General features: G+C 34.4%; 1 pseudogene; it reads right to left on the bottom strand.

Annotated features, from left to right (window-relative positions):
- Nucleotides 1–15399: 15399 nt before the first annotated feature.
- On the bottom strand, nt 15400–15602 carry LOC126764755 (small nucleolar RNA U3; annotated as a pseudogene).
- Nucleotides 15603–22222: the final 6620 nt, after the last annotated feature.

Raw genomic sequence — 22222 nt, 5'->3', positions numbered from 1 at the left:
AGGAAAATGTAATAAATTTAAAGAAAAAAACCTACAAATTGAAGAAATTAAATTAGGAGCGATATTAGTTTCAGGAAAAAATATTGTAGATAATCAAACATTAAATGGAACATATCTAATAACATTTGAAAATTATACAGTAATAAATAATCAATCTTATGCAAACATTGAAGTAAAAATGTGGAATTATTTTAAAAATAACCATATAAACAATTTTGAAATTTTAGAATATTTTGAAACAACCAACAAATTGTTAAAATTAGATAATATAAATATTTTAACAGAACGGAACAAGAACATAACAGTCCATTCATATTTTGATACATAATTTTAATTTTGGGAATCATTTCCATAACTTACTTATTACTAAAATTAAAAAAATCTCGCGAAATTCCCAGACTAATCCAAAATACGCAATTTCAAGAAATCACTTATAATGCTCTTTTGCACCAAATATATAAATTAACTCAAAATAATAGTGAATCGGGGACGATTCATTTTAGGAAGGGGGGGGTTAACGATAGTCTCCGCATAGAAACCTTACCCTAACTGTAAATAAAATTGAATCTTTGCACTTTGCAATTACATACATTGTCTCATAAATTAGAAATATAATTAAAGTTTTTGATTATTTACGAATTCGATATGCTTTTTCCGTTCTGACTCCAAAAAGCCATTATTATCAAAACAATATCGCTCGCCCTCACAAGAAGGCATAACAATAACAAATGTAAAGAAAACAGAACAGCTAAAATTGTAATTAACTCTTTGTTCTGGATCCAATCAAGCTGATGCTTACACTTCAGCTTTGACTTTAAGTAAATAAAACCAAAATGTATATGTATATATTAGTATTTCTGAAATAAAGAATTGATTTGTATCTTGCAATCCACTAGAAACACACGTGTTCTCATTTCATCCGCGGGTTCGCGGATATAAAATATATATTTTTTTAAAAATTCCCTCGTTGCGGGAATTAATTTACATATATACATTAGGGTGTGTCATTCTGGGTCAACCTTTTTTTTCAACTAAAAAACAGGCTAAAAACTTTCGAAAATGTGAAAAAGAAATTCACTCAAAAGATGAGCTCTTAATATTAATATTAAGAGGTGCCTATTTTAAATTTTCTGTTTTCCATATAAATAACATGGAAAAAAATCATTTTTTTTGTGGTGGTTATTGTGCGGCGGTTATTATATGTGCACGCGATGGCTGCCAGTAGGGATGGTAAACTCGATTCGGATTCTACTCGAGAATCGAGTTTTCTCGTAAAATAATCGATTTTTCGGAATCCGAATCGAGTTTACCATCCCTACTGGCAGCCATCTTGTGCACATATATGTAATAACCGCCGCACAATAACCACCACAAAAAAATTATTTTTTTTTCATGTAATTTATATGGAAAACATTAATTTTGAATGACTTTTTTCACATTTTCGAAAGTTTTTAGCCTGTTTTTCAGTTGAAAAAAAGGTTGCCTCAGAATGACACACTCTAATATACATACAAAAAAAGAAAACAAATTTTTCGAGAAAAAAAAATATGTTAAAAAAAAGAAAAAGTGGTGTATTCACATATACATACACATACATATGTAGATATAAACCAAGAAGTTTCAAAAAAATATATATAATAAAAAAAATTTGCGGTATACATATACATACATATATATACATACATATATAAAAAAAACAGTTTGAAAAACGGACACCAAGCGGTTCCGTGCTGGGGTAACAAAATCAAAAAAAAAAATAATAATAATACAATAATAACAAAACTTAACTCCGTGTGAGCAGTTATAAAGAAAAAAAAACAGCAATATATAAATACATGTACATACAATACAGTGTTTAAAACCAAAAAGCAAAAAAAAAATAATAATATCAAAAAGCGGGCGCGAAATATTATTTAACAACAAAAAAAAACATCCTCACGGGCGCGGAGCTTAACATACATGACTAAAATATAGTCTTGGTGAAAATTAAACATTCATAAACGTGAAACAAAAAATTAAAAACACAAAAAATAATAATAATATTAAAAATAATAAATACCTTAAAGGCCAACCAACGTAGGAAAGTCAACCCAACGAAGGAAAGCCAACCAACAAAGGGAAATTAACAACAACGGAACAAGGAACACCATACAGGAAAGGAAACGGACAAGAAATCAGATTGCACGCATTGGCATAAACTAAACTCACCCACATTCAAAACCGTATAAAGCCCTCAAAGTCCCTTGAAGCGGCACAAAGTGAGTGTATCAACTCCATCTATTATTTTAAATAATTTATACTTATTTGCATATATGTACACTAGGCGTCAAATGAAAGTATAAATGTAGTTTATACTGGCAACCTCAGATCATTAATTTACTTCCTACATTTTTGCTTAAGAATAAATTCATAAAGCATTTTATGTAGAAGCACCGTTATGTAAATAAACAGTTGGAGTAATATTTACACTTATTATTTAGACGAAAAAAATATTTACTGCATCGGGAGTGATTAGTCTTCGCTGGTGAGCCTATGAGTGCGCGTCGAATGAAAGTATAATTTTAGTTTTGGTCCATTTTTTTCAAGGTAAAACTGAATTTTACTATATATTTAATTCATTTGTATTTATTAAGGGAGTTTATGTCATGGTGAAATTTTTTTGTTCTGCTCTTAGAAAAAATATAAAAAAATTTAAGAGAATCGGATCTTAATTGTAGAAGATGGGAAGAGGGGTGAAACTTATCAAACAAATTTATGAAAAATATTCCATTTCGAACAGAGAGGGAAGAAGAAAGATTTTTGAATAATCCAAGAGAAGAAAGAAGAAGCAAGACTCAATACGGTGGAGGTACAAAGTCCAAAATTTCTATACACGCTGAGCAACTTGTACGAAAAAAGGCTTCTGAAAACCCTGAAATTTTATCGCGGGAGTTGACCGAAAGTTTTGGTTTGGATGTTTCCATTAGCACAATGAAAAGAAAACTACAAACATCTGGTTTTAAGAACTATGTCGCAAAAAAACGAGCAATGTTTTCCATTTCGAGTAGGAAAAAAGGACTAGAGTTTGCAAAACAATATCCAAATATGCCAACCCCATTTTGAGATAAAGTAATTTGGTCCGATTAATTCAAATTCGAGCTAAGGAGTTAAAAAACAGTGTAGTGTAAACCTTCTAATCACTTAAGCCACAGTGCATACAATCATCAGTGAAGCATGGAGGATGTTCTCTCATGGTTTGGGGCTGTTTCTCAAAATTTGGTGTAGGTTGTGTACTTAAAATCGATGGACGAATGACGGTTGCTTCATATGTTAACATTCTTAGCGAAAATTTTAAAATAAATGCGAAAAAAGTTAACTTGGGGTCGTTTATCTTCCAATAAGACAACGACCCCCAACACACATCTCGCCTGACTACTCGCTTTTTTGAAGAAGGCTTAAAGAAAAACTGGCCTGGCCAACTCAGTCACCGGATTTAAATCCAATTAAGCATTGTAGTTAATTTTTGATTCAAAAATACCAAAAAGCAGCCGTACAAACTTGGAAGAATTTTTCTTAGAGACGAAGCGTCAACTTGACATTATTCCAATAAAAATATTAGAAAATTTGGTTCGAGGCATGCCAAAACGTCTTCCTGCAGTAATTCAGAATAAAAAAGGCAATATGAATTACTAAATTTACTTTTAAATCAAACGTTTCGTATTTTTTTCAAAATTTATACTTTCATTTGACCACTTTTATATAAGAGTCCCTTTTTTAAAGTGGAACAAAATTTTTTCCTTTCTATTCCGGAAAATTTTTTTTTTAATATATAATTTGTTACTTAAATACTAATGTAAATGTAATATAAATGTATGAATTATTAGTTGTTTATTTTAATAAAACTGCATTGAAATAACGTCTGTGAAATTTATACTTTCATTTGATGCCTAGTGTATGTTGAAATTTACAGTTGATCTCTCTAAAAACTGTATACGATCCTGTAAATTTCAATGGACCGGTTGCTACCAAACTGTCCGAACTTACGGTTGATTTCCGGGAAACTGGAAACAGTTTGGTACATTACATATGTACATCCAAATATGTGTATGAACGGTATATAGTATGATATATAAGTATATGTATATAAATAATTATATATATACCGGCATATACATATCTTGTAAAAGGCTCTACTTATGCTTGTATCTAAACACACAACATAAAAATCAAAAAGAAAAAAACAAAATTTCAAGTATTCACTTGACAAAATTTTCCGGCAATACTCCTTATACTCAAAACAGTATAAGCAGGATTGCGCAAAAAGTAAGCTAGGGCAATTGCGAAATTTAAAAAGAGAAAAGAAAAATAACAAAACCAAACATACATAATAGGTTCTCAAAAAAGTCTTGCGGTATTTTCGCTAGTTGGCGCTGAAAGCGCGTAGTTCTAGTTTTATTCGTCGCATTGAGTCATGCTATACCTTTTTGGAAAGCTTATTTCACACGCTAACACGAGTTTGATTGATTGTCGTTTCCTCTAAGTCGTTCGTGAGTTATAGCGTCGCAAACATGGAGCAAAGTAAAGAGAAAATACGGCGTATTTTACAGTACTACTACGATAAAGGCAAAAATGCATCTCAAGCCGCCAATAAAATTTGTGCAGTTTATGGACCCGATACAGTTCCCATTTCCACCGCACAACGATGGTTTCAACATTTTCGTTCTGGTGTAGAGGTAGTCGATGATGCGCCACGCTCCGGAAGGCCTGTCGTCGAAAATTGCGATAAAATCGCCGAATTGCTCGAAAGAGACCGGTATAGTAGCAGCCGTAGCATCGGTCAAGAGCTGAGAATGAGTCATCAAAAATACATTTCAATTTCAATAAAAAAATTCAATAAAAAGCAATCGCTCTCATCACGAAGAAAGTGCCCAACGTGGCAACAAATGAACGATATCTTAACTACCCAATATGAAATTGCGGAAAGGATAGATAAAAAAATGGTCAGAACTAAAAACGTTCAACACGACCTAAATTGAAGCTTCATTAAACCCCAAGCGAGTAACAACAACAACTTAAATAGTAGTTTTTTCAAAACACAAGCGTTCACATCCGAACAAAATAAACATACGTCATGCGAACTGTGTAAAGGAGGGCACAGGTAGAAATCTTGCGAGAAATTTAAAAAACTAAATATCAACGAAAGAAACAATTTCGTAAGAACGAAAAAACTTTGTACCAACCGTTTGTCACATACGCATGCGCTCAAAGATTGCGAAAGCAAATTTAATTGCGTTTATTGCCATAAACGACATAACTCAATGCTTCACATTACAAATTTTTCCAGCTTCGCGCAAAATAACTCCAATGTTAAAAGAGCTGCAGGACTAGTTGCAACAGCAAATCCCGACTTACAAAATTCAGAAAATTGCCAAGAAGCACCGTGCTGCTCAAAGGCTTTAAAAACTCAGACGCTACACAGCGAAAACCAAAGCAGTGTATTATTACCCACAGCAGTGGTCTCCATCAAGCACCGAGGAGAACTGTTTAAAATTAGGGCCTTAATAGACCAAGGATCTCAACGATCTTTTATAGCGTCAAGGGCACAAAGTAGGCTACAACTGCCAACAAAGCTACCTAATTTTGAAATTACGGGAATGGGCGGAAGAGTAGTACAAAACTCAAACAAAATCTGCCCCATTACCCTTATTTCCCCCCAAGCGGATAAGCGCATACAAGCAGAAGCTATTGTCTTACCACAACTAACAAATATGCTTCCAAGCTATCATATAAATAGCAAGCATTGGCAAAAGGTTTCACACCTTAAGTTAGCAGACCCAAACTGCAACACTCCCGCTCAAATAGATATTCTATTAGGCAGCGATCTCATACCACAAATTATTCTCGAAGGTGTTGAGAAAATTACAAAAACGCTTCTGGCGCAAAATACCATTTTCGGATGGTTCCTAAGCGGACCAGTTGCGGAACCAGTCACAACAATGACAACTCAAGTTGAGGAAATCTCGAACGAGTACCTCAATACTCAACTGAAGAAATTTTGGGAGATAGAAGAACTTCCTCCCATATCAATCACAACCCCATAAGATCGATATTGTGAGGACTTCTACAAATCCACAACTACTCGATTAGATAATGGCCGGTACGTCGTACGACTACCACTAAAGCCAGAGTTTCCCCACACACTCGCCTTAGGTCATTCTCGCACCTCTGCTATCCAACAGTTTTTAAGTATGGAAAAAAACCTACTTAAAAAAGGCGAGCTAAAACCAGAATACGATAGGGTTTTAGAAGAATACCTCCATTTAGACCACATGGAGGACGTCAGCCCTGGCGAAAAAATTATAAAAGGTAAATACTATTCATTTTACCTGCCTCATCATGCAGTAATAAAGCCAGACAAAGAAACCACAAAGAGTTGTCTTTAATGCATCAAAATCATCAAGTTCGGGGAATTCCCTAAATGACATTTTATTTACGGGACCCACGCTTCAGCCAGATTTAATGCTCCTCATACTAAATTGGCGTATATACAAATACGTTTTCAATGGGGATTAAATTAAAAACAGTTACCTTCGGGGTAAACTGTGCCCCATACCTAGCCATTCGTACACTCCACGAACTGGTAGAAAACACAAAGTCAGAATTTCCTCTGGCAACACAAGTGTTGAAAACACAAACGTATGTAGACGACATTCTGTCTGGAAGCCACAGCCTTCCACAGGCATACGAGTCACTAGCACAAGTGACCCAAGCGCTCAATACAGCAGGGTTTCCGTTGAAAAAGATAACGGCGAACCACTCTAATATTTTAAAGGACATACCCAAAGAAAATCTATTAGACACTAATTTCCTTAAATTCGAAAAGGAAAGCACAACAAAAACTTTGGGGATACAATGGAATGCGATATCTGACCAGTTTTCATACACTAACGAGTCAATATCCGCACTATCAGTTATAATAAAAAAAGGTGCGTGGAGTCCCTACGCGCGGATGAAGTTATACTTCTTAGTGATATTCCAAGAAATGCATATCATTTTGTATGAAAGAAAACTAAAAAACTTAAATTCACATTTTATAAGTTTATTATGCACATAAAATGAAGAATAAAGCAAAGTCTAAATGAAGGAACTTTGACTAGAAAAGTGGTTCTGTCTCTTCGTTGCGGAAGAGAATATGCAGCGTAATCATCTCTCTTTTGTAATCCATCAACACGCGTTGAAGGCCCAGCAGTTATCGGTGAATTGACGACCGTTGATTCATCAGTAGTTATAGATGCTCCCGCAGAGATTGATGGAACAGCAAACGTTGAATCTTTTTTTACGCGATCTCTGATATTCCGCAGCTGTTTTCCTTTCCTTCGTTTGACTGCCAGGTATCATTTCCAATTTCTCCTTTTCCCGCTCTGCTTTCTTTCGTGCTCGGTATTCACGATAATATTGTGCTGTTTTCCTTCCTCTTGAAACAAGGTCTACACTGTCTTTTTCCGCTGTAAAATCAATTTAAAATCAAAACATTAAAATTTTTGCCAATCCAATTGATATTAGTTTCAAGGCACAAGTTTAATGCACAAGGTGCAAATTAATTTTTTATTGTCTTTATTGGTTTTTTTTAAAAGTAACTTATAACTCTCGCTTATAACTCATAACTGCCCTATTTATCTCTTAATATTTATTAATTTAGTTCTTATAGTATTATAATGCTGATCATGCAAAAAGGATGGCTGTAGCATTTCTTGTTGCGTGATCAAGTTCTTCTTGTAATCGTATTCCAATAGATTTTATGATGACTTTGCAAATTGGCTATTGTTGATTTTAATATTCTTTGTTTACGTTACTTCTATTTGTTATGATAGTCGGTTGGCTTGATCCTATGGATGAATGTGGTGTCGACTTACATCACATATGTGTCTACTAGAGATGAATGGGATAGGCGTTTATTTTAGTGGGTTTGGGTTGCATTAACTACCCCCGTTGTTAAAAAAAGAAACGTCCTCGTTTCGGCTTAGGGTGTTAATTCATCAATTTTGTGATAGATTCAAGCATATTGGCATTAGCTTCTTCAATTTTCCTTTTTTTATATTTTTTAATTTTTTGCCGGATTTTGATAATTACATAAATCAAAGCAATAATTATTGCCAAAAATAAGAGTGCCCAAAGAGTTGGGTGAGATTTAATTTCTTCTTGGCCCATATTTAAAAGGTTTGTATTTTTAAATTTTAAATCTATATTTTCTGATTCAAGATATTCGAGGACATCAAACCGACTAGGCTGATTTGATTTAATATAGTTCCAAATTATGCTACTTGGATTTTCATAAATTTTGTTGTCAATTACTATGGTGTTATTGAAGGTTACTAAATATGTACCATCGAGGTCGATGTTATCAACTGTGTGTTTTCCTGATATTAAGATTATACCATCTTTAATAATTTCTAATTGTTTGTTTTTTTCTTTATTTTTCATACATTCTCCTTTTGGATTATTTAAAATTTTAGAAAAGCAAGTTTCTTTAAAATCAATTTCACAATAACTAGCACTTAATTCTATTTTACATGTTTTAAGTTAGAGTATGTGTTTTTACATTTAATTATTTCATTTTCTATTACTAATTTTCCATCGCTTTGACTTATAGATTTAGCTTCATATAGTATACATATATCTTTAGTTACAGGGTATTTAATATATATTACAATTATTTCATTATTCTGTACTATTTTAAATTTAGATGCGTCAATTACATCTGTGATTGTAAAATTATTGTGTTCATGACTTACAATATCTTTAATTTCTTTTATATTCAATATTGTTGGGTTAAGAATTCCGACTTTTCCTAATACAATAGTTTGGAGAGTATTTTCTAGATCTGTTAGTATTAATTTATTTCTGTGTTGCATTATGTTAATTAAGGTTGAACTATTCTCTATTTTACTGACAATATTTGTTAGTTGTGTAACTACCTTAAATAATTTGGAATTTGTAGTAAACTGTCTATTGTTATTTTCTATGAGTTCACGTTTATTCGTACAATATCGTCATGGTCTGGTGTTCCCGAAATCCATTTCCATATTGTACCGAGTTCATTTATACCTCTTTTCGATTTTCTCTCCGTCGTAATTTCTAATTGTGATATCAGTCGTTCTATTTGGTCCATTTCTAAGTCCGTGTTGAATTTATTATAATAAACTGTGTTTCCCGTATCACTAGTCTTGATTTTTATAAAGTTTGAGCTATGTGATTCCTTAATTAGTTTTGTTTTTGTGTCATATAGAATTTCTTTATGTATAATATCTCAAATTTGTTATGTGAAATATGTCTCCCCAGTCAGTGTAAGTCGCGGCTGGTCCAATTTCTATTAGGACATAATCGTCTCTCGTATAGTCAGTAATTTCGCATTGAGTGAATGGTGTCAAAAGGATAATTATCGATGTAAGAATCATTTTCTGGAATTCATTTTATAATTTTATATTATCTTTATAAACTATTCTTGACTTGCTATATATTTTTACAGTATTACCTAAATCTTCTTTTCTTCTTCTTAATTGGCGTAGACACCGCTTACGCGATTATAGCCGAGTTAACAACAGCGCGCCAGTCGTTTCTCCTTTCCGCTACGTGGCGCCAATTGGATATTCCAAGCGTAGCCAGGTCCTTCTCCACTTGGTCCTTCCAACGGAGTGGAGTGGAAAAAAAATCTTCTTTTACCCTTTGTTTTTTGTATTTTGGTTGTAACTTATTTTTTTCTCCTATTATTTTTTCATATATAACGTCATTCCTTTTATATGTTTTTATTATTCTATTCTTATTATTTCTTTCTATTTTTTTCCTGTGCGTTGCTTAGCTTTAATGGTATTTCATTGTGTGTGATTTGATTAAGATATATGTATATCTATAGGTTTTTTATCAGTTACGGAATGGATTGATTTATTGTATTGTTGTGCAGCCCTGTAGATACTTTCTAAATCGCTAATTAAATGGTGTTCCTGTTGGATACAACGTGATAGTTCTATTAGGGTTGAATGTACTCTTTCAACTTGACCATTTGTGGTACTATGTTTCGGGGTGCAATAATAAACTTCAATGTTCATTCTCTGCATTAAAGATTTGAATTGAATTGAAGAGAAACCTGGTTCATTATCGCAGGTAATGTGTTTTGTCTCGGGAAAACTTTGAAGTATGTCAAGGACCTTTTGATCTAGGTCTATTCTGTCATCTATGTGTTTGATTATTAAGTATTTGGAATAAGCGTCTACTGCTGTTAAGAACTTTAATTTCTGTACGAAAAATATGTCTATATGAGTTTGGCACTCTTTGAGGGTGTCGATTGTGTTTGTTTTTGTTACATATGTCACAATTTCGAACATATTCCTTAAATTGTTTGGTCATGTGGGGCCAATAATATAATTTACATATTTGTTTTAAGTATTCTCTAAAATTTCTATGTGCTCGATTGTGTGTTTCCTCGACAATCAAGTTTTGATCTTCTGTGTTAGTTATGTCCGTTGGGAAGTTTTTAGTATAAAGAAATTTAATATTGAATATTTCTAATAATTTGGATTTTCGTACAAATCTTCTACGGTGCAATGTATACCTGTAACCACATTTGGTTTCAAAAATTCTTTAAGTATATTTATCAAATTGTCAACTGTAACATAATCTATAATGTGTCGTTTTTCCGTTTTGTTATTATATTTTAATATTTCATTCTTTAAATCTATTACAACTCCTGCTTTTTTCAAAACATTAAGCCCTATTAGCATATCTGCTTCTAAATTTTCTATTACGTAAAATCTCTGTATCGTATTGAAGATATTTACATCACTATAATCTTCAATAGTGGTGAATCCGTTAATTGTTTTTACTCTTTTAATTATATCTAATTTATCTCTATATAAAAAAGTGTTTGGTATGCAATAGCAACAAGTGGCTCCTGTGTCAATTATGACTTTTAGTTTTCTTCCTGTTACTCCGCAGTACCTATAAATGTATGGGAGTCCTGTCTTCAGCCTAAAAAAGCTTGTTCTTGAATATTATTTATGCGTTGAATTTTAGGTGGAGGTTGTGGTGTTCTTTTGGGTTCTTCAAAATTGCGTTTGGCGTATGTTTGTTCGTGTTGAGTTTGTTTGTGGATACTGGAATCCACGTCCATTGGTTCAGGTTGGTTTCTTTGGTATCCTTGATTAAATCTTTGTACGTATTGTTGGTTAATTTTGTTCTGGAATCCTTGGTTATATCTTTGGGCATATTGTTGGTTATTTTTGTTTACTTGAGGGAATCTTAAATTGTTCTGGAACTGGTTATTTGTGAAGTTTAGAAGAGATGTTCGAGGATTATGAACTTGCAAGTTTACTGGGTTCGGCTGAGCCTGACTCCTACTGAATTGGAAAGCAAAATTTGCTCTCATATTGTTTGAATTTAATTCTAGAGCTTTCGCTAAAGCATTTGGCAAATCAGATGGGGCTAACGAGAACAAAATATTTGATAGGGAACCGTTAAGTCCTGAAATGAAAATTCTCAAGGCATTTTTCCTGTGTTGGTCATTAAGATGATCTACTAGTCCCCTATTTGAACCATGTGACATTATCGTCTTATTAATTATCAAAGTCAATTTTTTATTGACTTCGTTATAATAATCAATAATGGACAAGTTTCCTTGTCAAAGAATGCTTATCTTCTTCTTTTCTTCTGTGGTTGTTGTTGCTATTACCGCTGTTCTGCTGTAGTTGCTTCTGCCGTTGTTGCTGCCACTGCTGCCGCTCCGCTGTAGTTGTTTCTGCTGTTGTTGTTGCTATTGTTGTTGTTCTTTATACGCAATGTTTTTTATTATTATTTATTTTCAAAATTTTATTAAAAAAAAATTTTAATATATTTTTTTTTTAAGTTTTTTTTAGTTTATAAAAGTTTTATTTTGTTTTATTTTTCTTTTCTCCCTTTCTTTTTCTGGGATACTTGATTAATTTCTTTTTTACACTTTTTTCTCCCCTTTATGGGATATTCGATTTATAAGTTTGTTTCCGTTACCTTTGTTGATTCGGGTAACCTTATTGAAACTTGGAGGTTTATATTATTTTTTTTATTTATGAACCCACACTTTCTATATGGACATCCGTGTCCTTTTAGTGGAGTCGAACCACACTTGATGAAGGATCTTTTTGTGCGGGTCCCTGCTTTTTTTTTTTAAAGTAACTTATAACTCTCGCTTATAACTTATAACTCATAACTGCCCTATTTATCTCTTAATTTTAGTTCTTATAGTATTATAACGCTGATCATGCAAAAAGGATGCCTGTGGCATTTCTTATTGCGTGATCAAGTTCTTCTTGTAATTGTATTCCAATAGATTTTATGATGACTTTGCAAATTGGCTATTGTTGATTTAAATATTCTTTGTTTACGTTAATTCTATTTGTTATGATAGGCGGTTGGCTTGATCCTATGGATGAATGTGGTGTCGACTTACATCACATATGTGTCTCTACTGTTATTTTAGTGGGTTTGGGTTGCATTAACTTGCATCTATTACGGACAATTGAAATATTCAAGAGAAACTTACCATCACATAACCTGGAATCCGCTGTGTTATGCGTATTATCACTGTCATTTATTTTATCAACATTGATCGGAGGTCCAGCCAATTTGGCTGCCATATTGTCTTGTGAAGGTCAGGTAGGTCGGAATTCGCCTCGCAATTTTAACATTTTTTACAATTCTCTCACATATTCTAACCGAGAATATGAAGAGACAGAAATATATGTATTTATAAAATGATTTCTTTGATATTCCATAGGATGGAAATATGTATGTAGAACTTTTTTATTTTTGATTTATTATTTTTCAAATTATTTAATGCTAGTTTGATCTTATTTTATAATAACTCATTTTAAATATATAAAAGATTTACCTAAACATTATGATGATATTTTCATGATTCATACGCAATGTACGAATGTGAGCAAATTCGTTTTGCCGTCGGCATTTCCATATTGACATGCAAAAGTAATTATGTATTTCATTGTTTCGTTTTCACCCAATTTTGTATATTAAGACAAGTGTCAATAATTGCGCCAAAATCAAATATATTATATATTCATATGTAAACATGTTTTAAACTTTACATAAAATTGAAGTGTCAATAATTGCGACAATTTTCATAAAGTTGGAAATTTTGCGCGAATAAGACGTGTGCGGATTAAGTCGTGAATTTTACTTATATTAATTGATTTGAAAGTGCCGAAAAATGCGAAACGAAATTTCAATAAATTTAAGTAAATTTACATGTATTTTCATTTATATTTAATTGTCAATAAATTTTTTAAAAATTATTTGCCTTAGTTGTCCATTTTTTATTTTCTCACACATTTCAGCCGATTTTTGTATAGAAATTTGACCGGCGTAGAAGCAAAATGCGAAACAATCATACATACATATATTATGTCGTTTGCACATTTGTCTGTATGTTTGCGAAAGCAAATGTTCTACAAAAGCATATTTCTATTCTTAAACAAAATTATTAGAACCATCGTATGTTTCTTATGTACATGCATAACCAAACCATATTTGAGTCAGCGCAACCTAAGTGTCAATGGTGGTGTTGGTGGTAAGCGCTTGGAAAGTCAAGATGCTACTACAGGTTCGAATTTCGACAGAATAAATTTTTAATTTTTTGCTTTTAACATCGTATACTATACAAATAAATATTTTTCTTACTAATAGAAATTAAATTTATCACAGCAACATTATGTATACGTATATTATGTATATTGCTGTGATAAATTTAATTTCTATTAGTAAGAAAAATATTTATTTGTATAGTATACGATGTTAAAAGGCATACATCTTTTATCCTATGTTGTGTATCTGCACATGCTCATATGAGTGTATGTATACTAGGCCGGGTCGATTTGTGGGGAGACAAAAAAATCGCCCATTGCTCTATGAAAATCATATTCTAGGGATCAAAATAAGAAACTTTGCCGAAGGAACCATACCTCTGAAACGAATTCTGATGTCCCCCAATTTGGGTCGGACTTTTGGGTAGGGGCAAATTTTGAAATAGAATTGAAATTACCATTTCATTCTTATTACCTCTGAAAGTGAGGAGAACTAAAGCAATAACCGCTATGGTATTTCAAAAAAAATAATAAGTGATGTGACCATTCCAAATCAAAAAGTTTACAATGAATCCACCATCCTCTACACCGCAAGATGAAGCAACTACATTAACAACTATCGAAATCCCAATGAGTCATATAGCCAAGCATGATGTTACTGTTTTTGGTGTGTCTACTGATTTGACTGATCTTAATTTACCATTTAGCTGATTTTTTCATGTAAAGGCCAAAAATGATGATTTTTTGAAATGATTGTATGTGGAACCCCCCAGGGGAGTTCCAGGGGGTATGCCACTGGCATGGGGGGATCGGCCGTCCAAAGTTAGTGGGGGTCGGCCATACATTTGGACTCGATTGGAGCACTCTAAATGGGTCAAAGTGGGATTTTTCAAAATTTGCCCCTACCCAAAAGTTCGACCCAAATTGGGGGACATCAAAATTCGTTTTAGAAGTATGGGTCCTTGGGCAAAGTTTCTTATTTTGATCCCTAGAATATGATTTTCATAGAGCAATGTGCGATTTTTAAATCGACCCGCCTTAATGTATATGCATGTGCGCGTTCAGAAATTGAAATCATATTTTCATCACTTATTAATATACTTATTACATGTGCGCGCATTGACTTGCATGTTCATACATACATTCATATATACTTATATGTACATATATTTGCATACATTGCCAAACAAATAATGCACAAGCATACAAACATACATATCCGTACACATATGAATATGTCACCAACAAAAAATTGATCTTCACAAGACAATATGGCAGCCAAATTGGCGAAGAACAAGTGTAGTACATTTTACAACAAAAACGATTTCATTCATGAACGCAGGCGCAAATTCCACAAGCGATCTCGCTTCATTCATAAAAACAGAGGCCGTAACATCCCCCGAGCATGTCTTTGCCAACAAGTCGTCTTTTCGCGACGATGGCAAAAGCTAAAAATCATAAATTGCACAACTTTCTGGTGCTTCTCGCAAAAATCTGCGTCGATATGTATTTACGATCATACGTATACATACATACTTATTTACCCATGTTTGTAGGCGAAGCTGCTACAGCGCCAAAGGGTGACAATCGGCGGCCATTACTTTATTTATGCCATCGAAATTCTATTGCTACGAATATGGAAATGACAACGAAATAATGCAAATATACATATTTTTAAAGGTCATTAATTTCAATGAAGAAATGAAAGGAATGAATGATCCTGAGAAGTATAGTCTTAACTTTCCAACTGCCAACGCAGAGCATTTCAACCAAAAGGAATTTTTTCATTAAAATCACCACTCAGAAGTCGTTTTATCCGTTGTAAGCGAACGATTTTCGAAGAAACATCATTTCTAATATGCCACAAGGCAAAATTAGAAATGAACTTCTTAAACCTCACGCTGTCAGATAAAACGATATACCTCGTAATCGCGGTTCGATTTCCAAAAAATGTAAATGAAGACTAACTTCAGAAATGATCCTGTAAAGTATAGCCTTAATTTTTCAACGGCCAACGCAGAGTATTTCAACCAAAAGATACGCAAAATAGTTGAGAACTCGCAGAAATGAAAGACAAACGAAAGAAAAAGAAGCATAACTTCAATAATACACAAGCATACAAACATACATATGCGCACACATGTGAATATGTCACCAACCAAAAATTTAAACTTTGTTCTACAAAAACAACAACAGCATAAGCATGGCAACATTGTGTTGTTGGTAGAAAAGCCGAGCTGTGCTGAAAGAAACGAACAAACGATCGCCGATTGTCACCGCTCGCTTGCTGCTCGAACATCTTCGCAGACAAGGTTGCGTTAGATTCATATTGAGCAAGGTTGCGCAACCTGAATCCATCGCAACCTTTTCCGAACTCGTATAAGAAGTATAACTTCAAAAAGGCAAATTTTATCCTCGGTGGCAAAACTTTTCGACCCCGCAGGATGGCTTTCGCCAATTATGATACAAGCAAAAATTCTAATACAAGAATTGTGGCTAGACGGAACCGACTGGGATGAACAAGTGAAACCACTTCGTTTAGAAAAGTGGTTCCAGTTCGCGGGTAATCTGAATGATATCTCACAGATACAAATCCCACGATGGATAAATTATGCCCCAGAGCACAAAGTCGAACTGCATGGCTTCTGTGATGCCTCTGAAAAGGCATATTATGCCACCATCTATGTGCGCACACAATCTGAAACAGCGACCACCAGTCACCTACTAGTAGCCAAGGCAAAGGTGGCTCCGCTAAAAACAATAAATCTGCCACGACTGGAAATATGTGGTGTGCTACTACTAGCCAAACTAGTATCCATGGTGCAAACGCATCTAAATATGACTAAATATAAATTGTATCTCTGGTCTGATTCCGAAATTGTATTAGCCTGGTTAGAAAAACCTCCACATGCATGGAAGACGTATATTTCCAATCGAACGTCTCAAATCCTTGACCTAGTGGGATCAGCCATTTGGCGACACGTAGCCAGTGCTGACAATCCCGCCGATCTAGGTACAAGAGGGTCCAAGCCTCTGCACCTTGCAACCACCACTCTTTGGTGGAATGGTCCTCGATGGTTAACAGAATCCCCCGATTCTTGGCCACGATCGCCCATGCGCAACATCATTGCCCCCGAAAGTCGAAAAATCGACTCTTTTCACACAATATTGGATGATACTGACATCCTTCAGCGATTTTCATCATACCCTCGAGCATTTAGAGTAATCGTTTATATGTTCAATTTCATCAAGCGACTCAAAATTAGAGTGAAGGGGGAGCACACGCTATACTCCCAAGGCGATACATTGACGCACCTAGACCTAGAAAAGGCAAAGGTCGCTCTTATCATTTATACTGAGTCGCGCCACTTCAGCTGCGAGATGTCGCTACTAAAAGAATCGAAGCCGATTGTCAAGAAGAGCTCACTCTTAGTACTAAATTCATTTCTGGATACGAAAGGTCTGCTTCGTGCTAATGGTCGACTTGCTAACTCAAGCCTGACATATAACGAACGCCATCCTCTAATAATAACAGAGAAGTCTCGACTTGCAACATTGGTACTCAAGTATATACACACACTAATATTGCACGCGGAACATCGCCTAATGCAACATATAATCCGCCAAGAGCCTCAAAGAAAAAAATGCATTTTCATGTGCAAGATCTGCACTATGCATAAACAGAAGATGAGGACGCAGGTTATGCCAGCACTTCCACCGGAACGCTGCAACTTCGCTCTCCCTTTCACCATTACAAGTGTCGATTTTGCTGGGCCTTTTCAGATAAAGGCGTCCATGCTAAGGTCTCCCACACTAATGAAAGGCTACGTGGCTGTCTTTGTCTATTTTACGACAAAAGCAGTGCACCTCGAGCTATGTACTAATCTGACAAAAGAGGTTTTTCTAGCGGCATTTGCTCGCTTCGTCGAACGACGCGGTTTTCCGTCCAAACTTATGACCGACAATGGAAAAACCTTTATCGGGGCTTAAAGAGCCACAGAAAAACCGTTTGTGGACTTTATTAGACAAGTCTCCTCTGCGATTGTACAAAAGTACGCTCCCCAAGGCATTAATTGGCAATTCATCCCCCCAAGAGCTCCTCATATGGGTGGTTTGTGGCAGGGATGGGCACATTTTTAGCCCGCAAAGTTAGCAAAGTGCGCACGGGGGCTAGATGAGGGGAATATCAGTTTACGGAGAAAAGGGCATAACAAGTTGCGAAAAGTTGCGAAAAAAAATCAATTACATTCCTCAGTAACTTAATGTTCATCGCAGAGTGGTTGCGGCAATACTGACATTGTATACAAATTAAAGAGCGGAAGTTTACTGCATATCGGAATTGTACAGTTGTGTGAACAAAGAGAGGTAAACATAATTTGCAGGGTTTAGAGTTTCGCGCTAAAATTTGTTTTTATTTACCTTTGCATGTAATGTAAACATATTGCTTATATAAATATATGATTTTATATAAATATATGATTTGTGATATTTTCAGCTTAGTTGTTTTATCAAAATATTCAAAGAACTGAGGTTTTTCTATAATTGTTCACTTAAATTTTAAAAATCTAAGTTGCCTCTGGAAATGTATTAAAATAATAATACGCGCTATAGAAAGGGAACACATATTTTCAAAAATATAAGAAATCATCAAATACAAATATATTTGCGCGGTATGGCATTATTGATTGAGAGTGGCTAAGCACACAAATAGAATACAAACGCTATTAGCAGAAACATCGTATTTCGCTCCTCCCTCCGCTACGAGCGGCAAGCGTTTTGTTCTCGTTTTCATGCGAACAATGTTGCCATTACTCAATACGCATATGTAGTTTTGCACACATATAACTTTTCAATTACAATTTTTCATAATATAAAATATCAAAACTGAAATCAAACTAGTAAAACTAGTTTATATATTTATAAATAATAGCATTTGATTCTGATTTTGAGTTAGTTTAAAAAAATTTCGAACATATTGAAAACAATTTTTATAATTACTACAGTATATAGAGCCTGGCAACCCTGCGTTGCAATCAGCAGAGTCGTTTCTATGGGGAAAAACCCAAGTCGTTGGAAATTCTATGGTAAGCGGGCGGAAGAAGGGTTGTTGGGTAATTATTTACGTTGGCGCTCTCATAAGATTCATTTATGTGTATGCGTTTGAAGACAGTGGTTCAGAAACTGAAATTATTATAATTTAAATCTGCCGAAATGTTATCAGAGGAAGAAAGCAGTGCCCAAAATTTGAAAAGAAAAATTAATCCATTTAATGTGGAATGGGAAGAAAAGTATTTTTGTCAGCAGCATACAATGTCTGCTATGTAAAAAACATGTTCAGATGAAAAAATACAATATTCAAAGGCATTATGAAGCGCAACACAAAGAATGTGATAGGTATACAGGTGAATCCCGTACCAATTTTTTAATGAACTTAAAGTCGTTAGGCAACATTAAAGAAGACGTTTGTAGGTTATTAAGTTATTTCAAATATGGTATTATCTGTAATATTCTACTTTTAGGAGTGTTCTGTTGATAGTAATGGTGCAATCTATGTTAGTTATGCGATTGCACTTAAAATGGTGTTAGGTAACCATAACCATCCATTTTCTGATGGAGATTTCATTAAAGAATGCCTTTTGGAATCAGCTGGAACTTTAACTAAAGAACATCTTCCGAAATATCAAAAAATCTGCTTATCGCGCCGAACCATTGCACGAAGAATACAGGATATGGCAAGTGATAGTGAACGGCAATTAAAGAACCGAATTTCCACCTTTACTTCTGAATCTTTGGCTCTAGGCGAGAGTACGGATGTAAACGATATTGCACAGTTGGCTGTGTTCGTTCGGGGCACAGATATTGAGTTCAATATCACAGAAGAGTTGCTGGACCTCATACCTATGAAAGGAACTACAACAGGAGAAGACATTTTTAATGCCGTTATGAATTGCGCTGCTGAAAAGCGCTTAGGAAGCTTAAAGAGGAAGCTTGAACTTTGGAAAGAGCAATTGGCTGCAAGCAATTTTTATTTTTTCCCCCGTCTAAGGACATTAGGTGAAAATCAAGAGCTCAACGTTGAAAAATATTGTTGTGAGCTTTCAAATTTATTAGTTTCATTCTGTGAAAGATTTACAGTATTAAACACACTTCAAGAAAGTTTTGACATTTTCGTAGCTCCTTTTACCTTTGATGTTCGCAATGCAACACAGGAGTTACAGCTTGAGCTAATAGATCTGCAGTACTCTACCATTTTAAAAAATTAGTTTGCGCAAACTTCAGACAGAATTACTTTTTATAAAGATCTTTGTGTAAAGAAATATCCTTGTTTGAAAGTTTTTGCTTCGAAAATTATATCTATGTTTGGAAGCACCTACACTTGTGAACAATTTTTTTCAATAATGAAATTAAACAAACATAAATAAGAAATAGGTTATCTCATATAAATTTTGGTACAATAATGCGCGTAGCTACAGCAAATGAGATTTAACCAAACATAGAATTTATTATGGCAAATAAACCAAATTAAATGCTGTTATAAAGACATAATAAAAATTATTACTAAAATAAAATATTTATTATACTTTTTGTTATTTGTTTTATATTTTATAAATTTATAGTAGTTACAAAGAAACTTAAAATTGTTAGGCAATTTTACAGTTATTACCCACAGTGCTACTTCCCATGTATGCGCGCACTCTCATTTGTAAACATGGTGTGGCAAAATACGATGCTCTCATTTGTAAATATGGAGTGGTAAAATACGTTGCTCTCACTTCCCTCTTCATGTTTGCCTGCGATGATCCCCTCACCTAGCCCTCAAAATGTGCACTCGTGCCCGCACGGGCAAAATGCCACTGAGGGCTAATATGCCCATCCCTGGTTTATGGGAATCAGCTGTAAAAGGCTTCAAATTTAATTACGAAGAATTTACAACACTATTAATTCGCATTGAAGCCGTTCTCAACTCACGGCCACTAACAACACTCTCGCAAGATCCCTCAGATCTCACAGCCCTTACTCCAGAGCACTTTCTCAAAGGAGCACCCATTCTGGCCACACCCGAGCTAGGCGTGGAGTCGCTATCCTTATTAAATCGATGGGAGAGAATTAAAATTCTCCATCATAATTTCAGTCGCAAATGGAAAGAAGACTATTTAAAGGACCTCCACAAGAGCTATCGATGGAAGACATCAGAAAATGCGCCAAAGCTAGGAGTTTGTGTACTTATTAACGACGATTGTCTCCCACCTACCTAGTGGCGACTTGGCCGTAAACAAGAGCTCCATTACGGCTCAGACGGTCACATCCGGGTAGTTGATCTCCGTACTCAAAGCGGAATACTAACCAGACCGCTGGTTAAATTATCTGCACCACGTTGCACCAACCAGGCGTCGTCCAAAAGCGCCACAGCATCGCCCCGCTACTGGACTCAGCAACGTAGTGGCAACTCTCCAGCAACTACAAAGATTTCTATGCTGAATATTCGCCTAGGGGGGCCTGGATGGCTAAATGAGATAAGCCGCCCCCCCTTAATGCCACTACACCAATACACCACCACCACACGCAAGAGGACATCCACCACCACACACAGAACCTACATTCCACAGGACCCACATATCAACACCACCCACACGCGAGAGGACATCCACGCACGCAAACACATGCCACACGGGTGAAAAGGGTGAACTCAAAAGTTTGAGATTAGTCTCGTTTTGACCTGGAATCGAAGCTTACGCATCGCCGCTTGATTCTTGCGCCTGCTCATCCGCACATCGGTTTACATTAGAAAATCTGTTTTACCTTAAAATTACCTCTTAGTTCCGCAATATTGTTCAAATTGAAACCGAATTAAAAGTAATTCGAAACTCGTTTTGCAAATTTGTAAAGAAATTAAAGAAGAAAAGGAAAATCGAATTAAATTCTGTTTGAATTACCCTTACACATTAACCGGGAGTTTTATTAAAATAAGTTAAAGTGGTAAGTGTCATTGTGAATAAATAAATAAAAAAAAAAACAAATTGCGAAAAATTAACAAATTTTTTTTTATTTGTCACACACTTCTGAGAAACAAAATCTTGTTAATTTTATAATTGAAAAAACTGCTTCTAATATACTACCACATCTGGATGGTAATTGTTTTTTCACTTTTTTAATCTTTAAAAAATAAAAAATTTGATATTTTTAGACGACAATAGCTATTGGAAACACTTTTGTTAGGGAATAAGCTACCTATATATTATGCGTATTTGTTAGCCAAATTACTGTTAGTACTATGATTTTCGTTTGCAGTTTGCTATCTTTAACTTAGAAATATGTTAGCGTGTTTGTTACCTGCTCGTTAGCAGTAACAAGCATATCTAAGACCTCGATATGTTATTTTATTTTTAGCCCTTTGTTACTTTTAAAAAATTCATGTGTTAAGTTATTGGTTACCGTTTTGTTTCCTTAAACTAGCTCCTAAAATTTAAAAATTGCTGTGGTAATATTTCACTTTTTATTTTATTATTTAAACATTCATATTTAAGGTAAATATTAATATTACAATAACTTTGCAACTTGTATATGTATTATTTAGTACGTGTGTGCATAGAAAATAGTTATGTTTAAAGATTTTCAAG

The sequence above is a fragment of the Bactrocera neohumeralis genome, unplaced genomic scaffold, assembly GCF_024586455.1.
Source record: "Bactrocera neohumeralis isolate Rockhampton unplaced genomic scaffold, APGP_CSIRO_Bneo_wtdbg2-racon-allhic-juicebox.fasta_v2 cluster09, whole genome shotgun sequence".
Lineage (NCBI taxonomy): Eukaryota > Metazoa > Arthropoda > Insecta > Diptera > Tephritidae > Bactrocera > Bactrocera neohumeralis.
The sequence above is the reverse complement of the archived record's forward strand: the minus strand, read 5'-3'. Positions and strand labels throughout refer to the sequence as shown.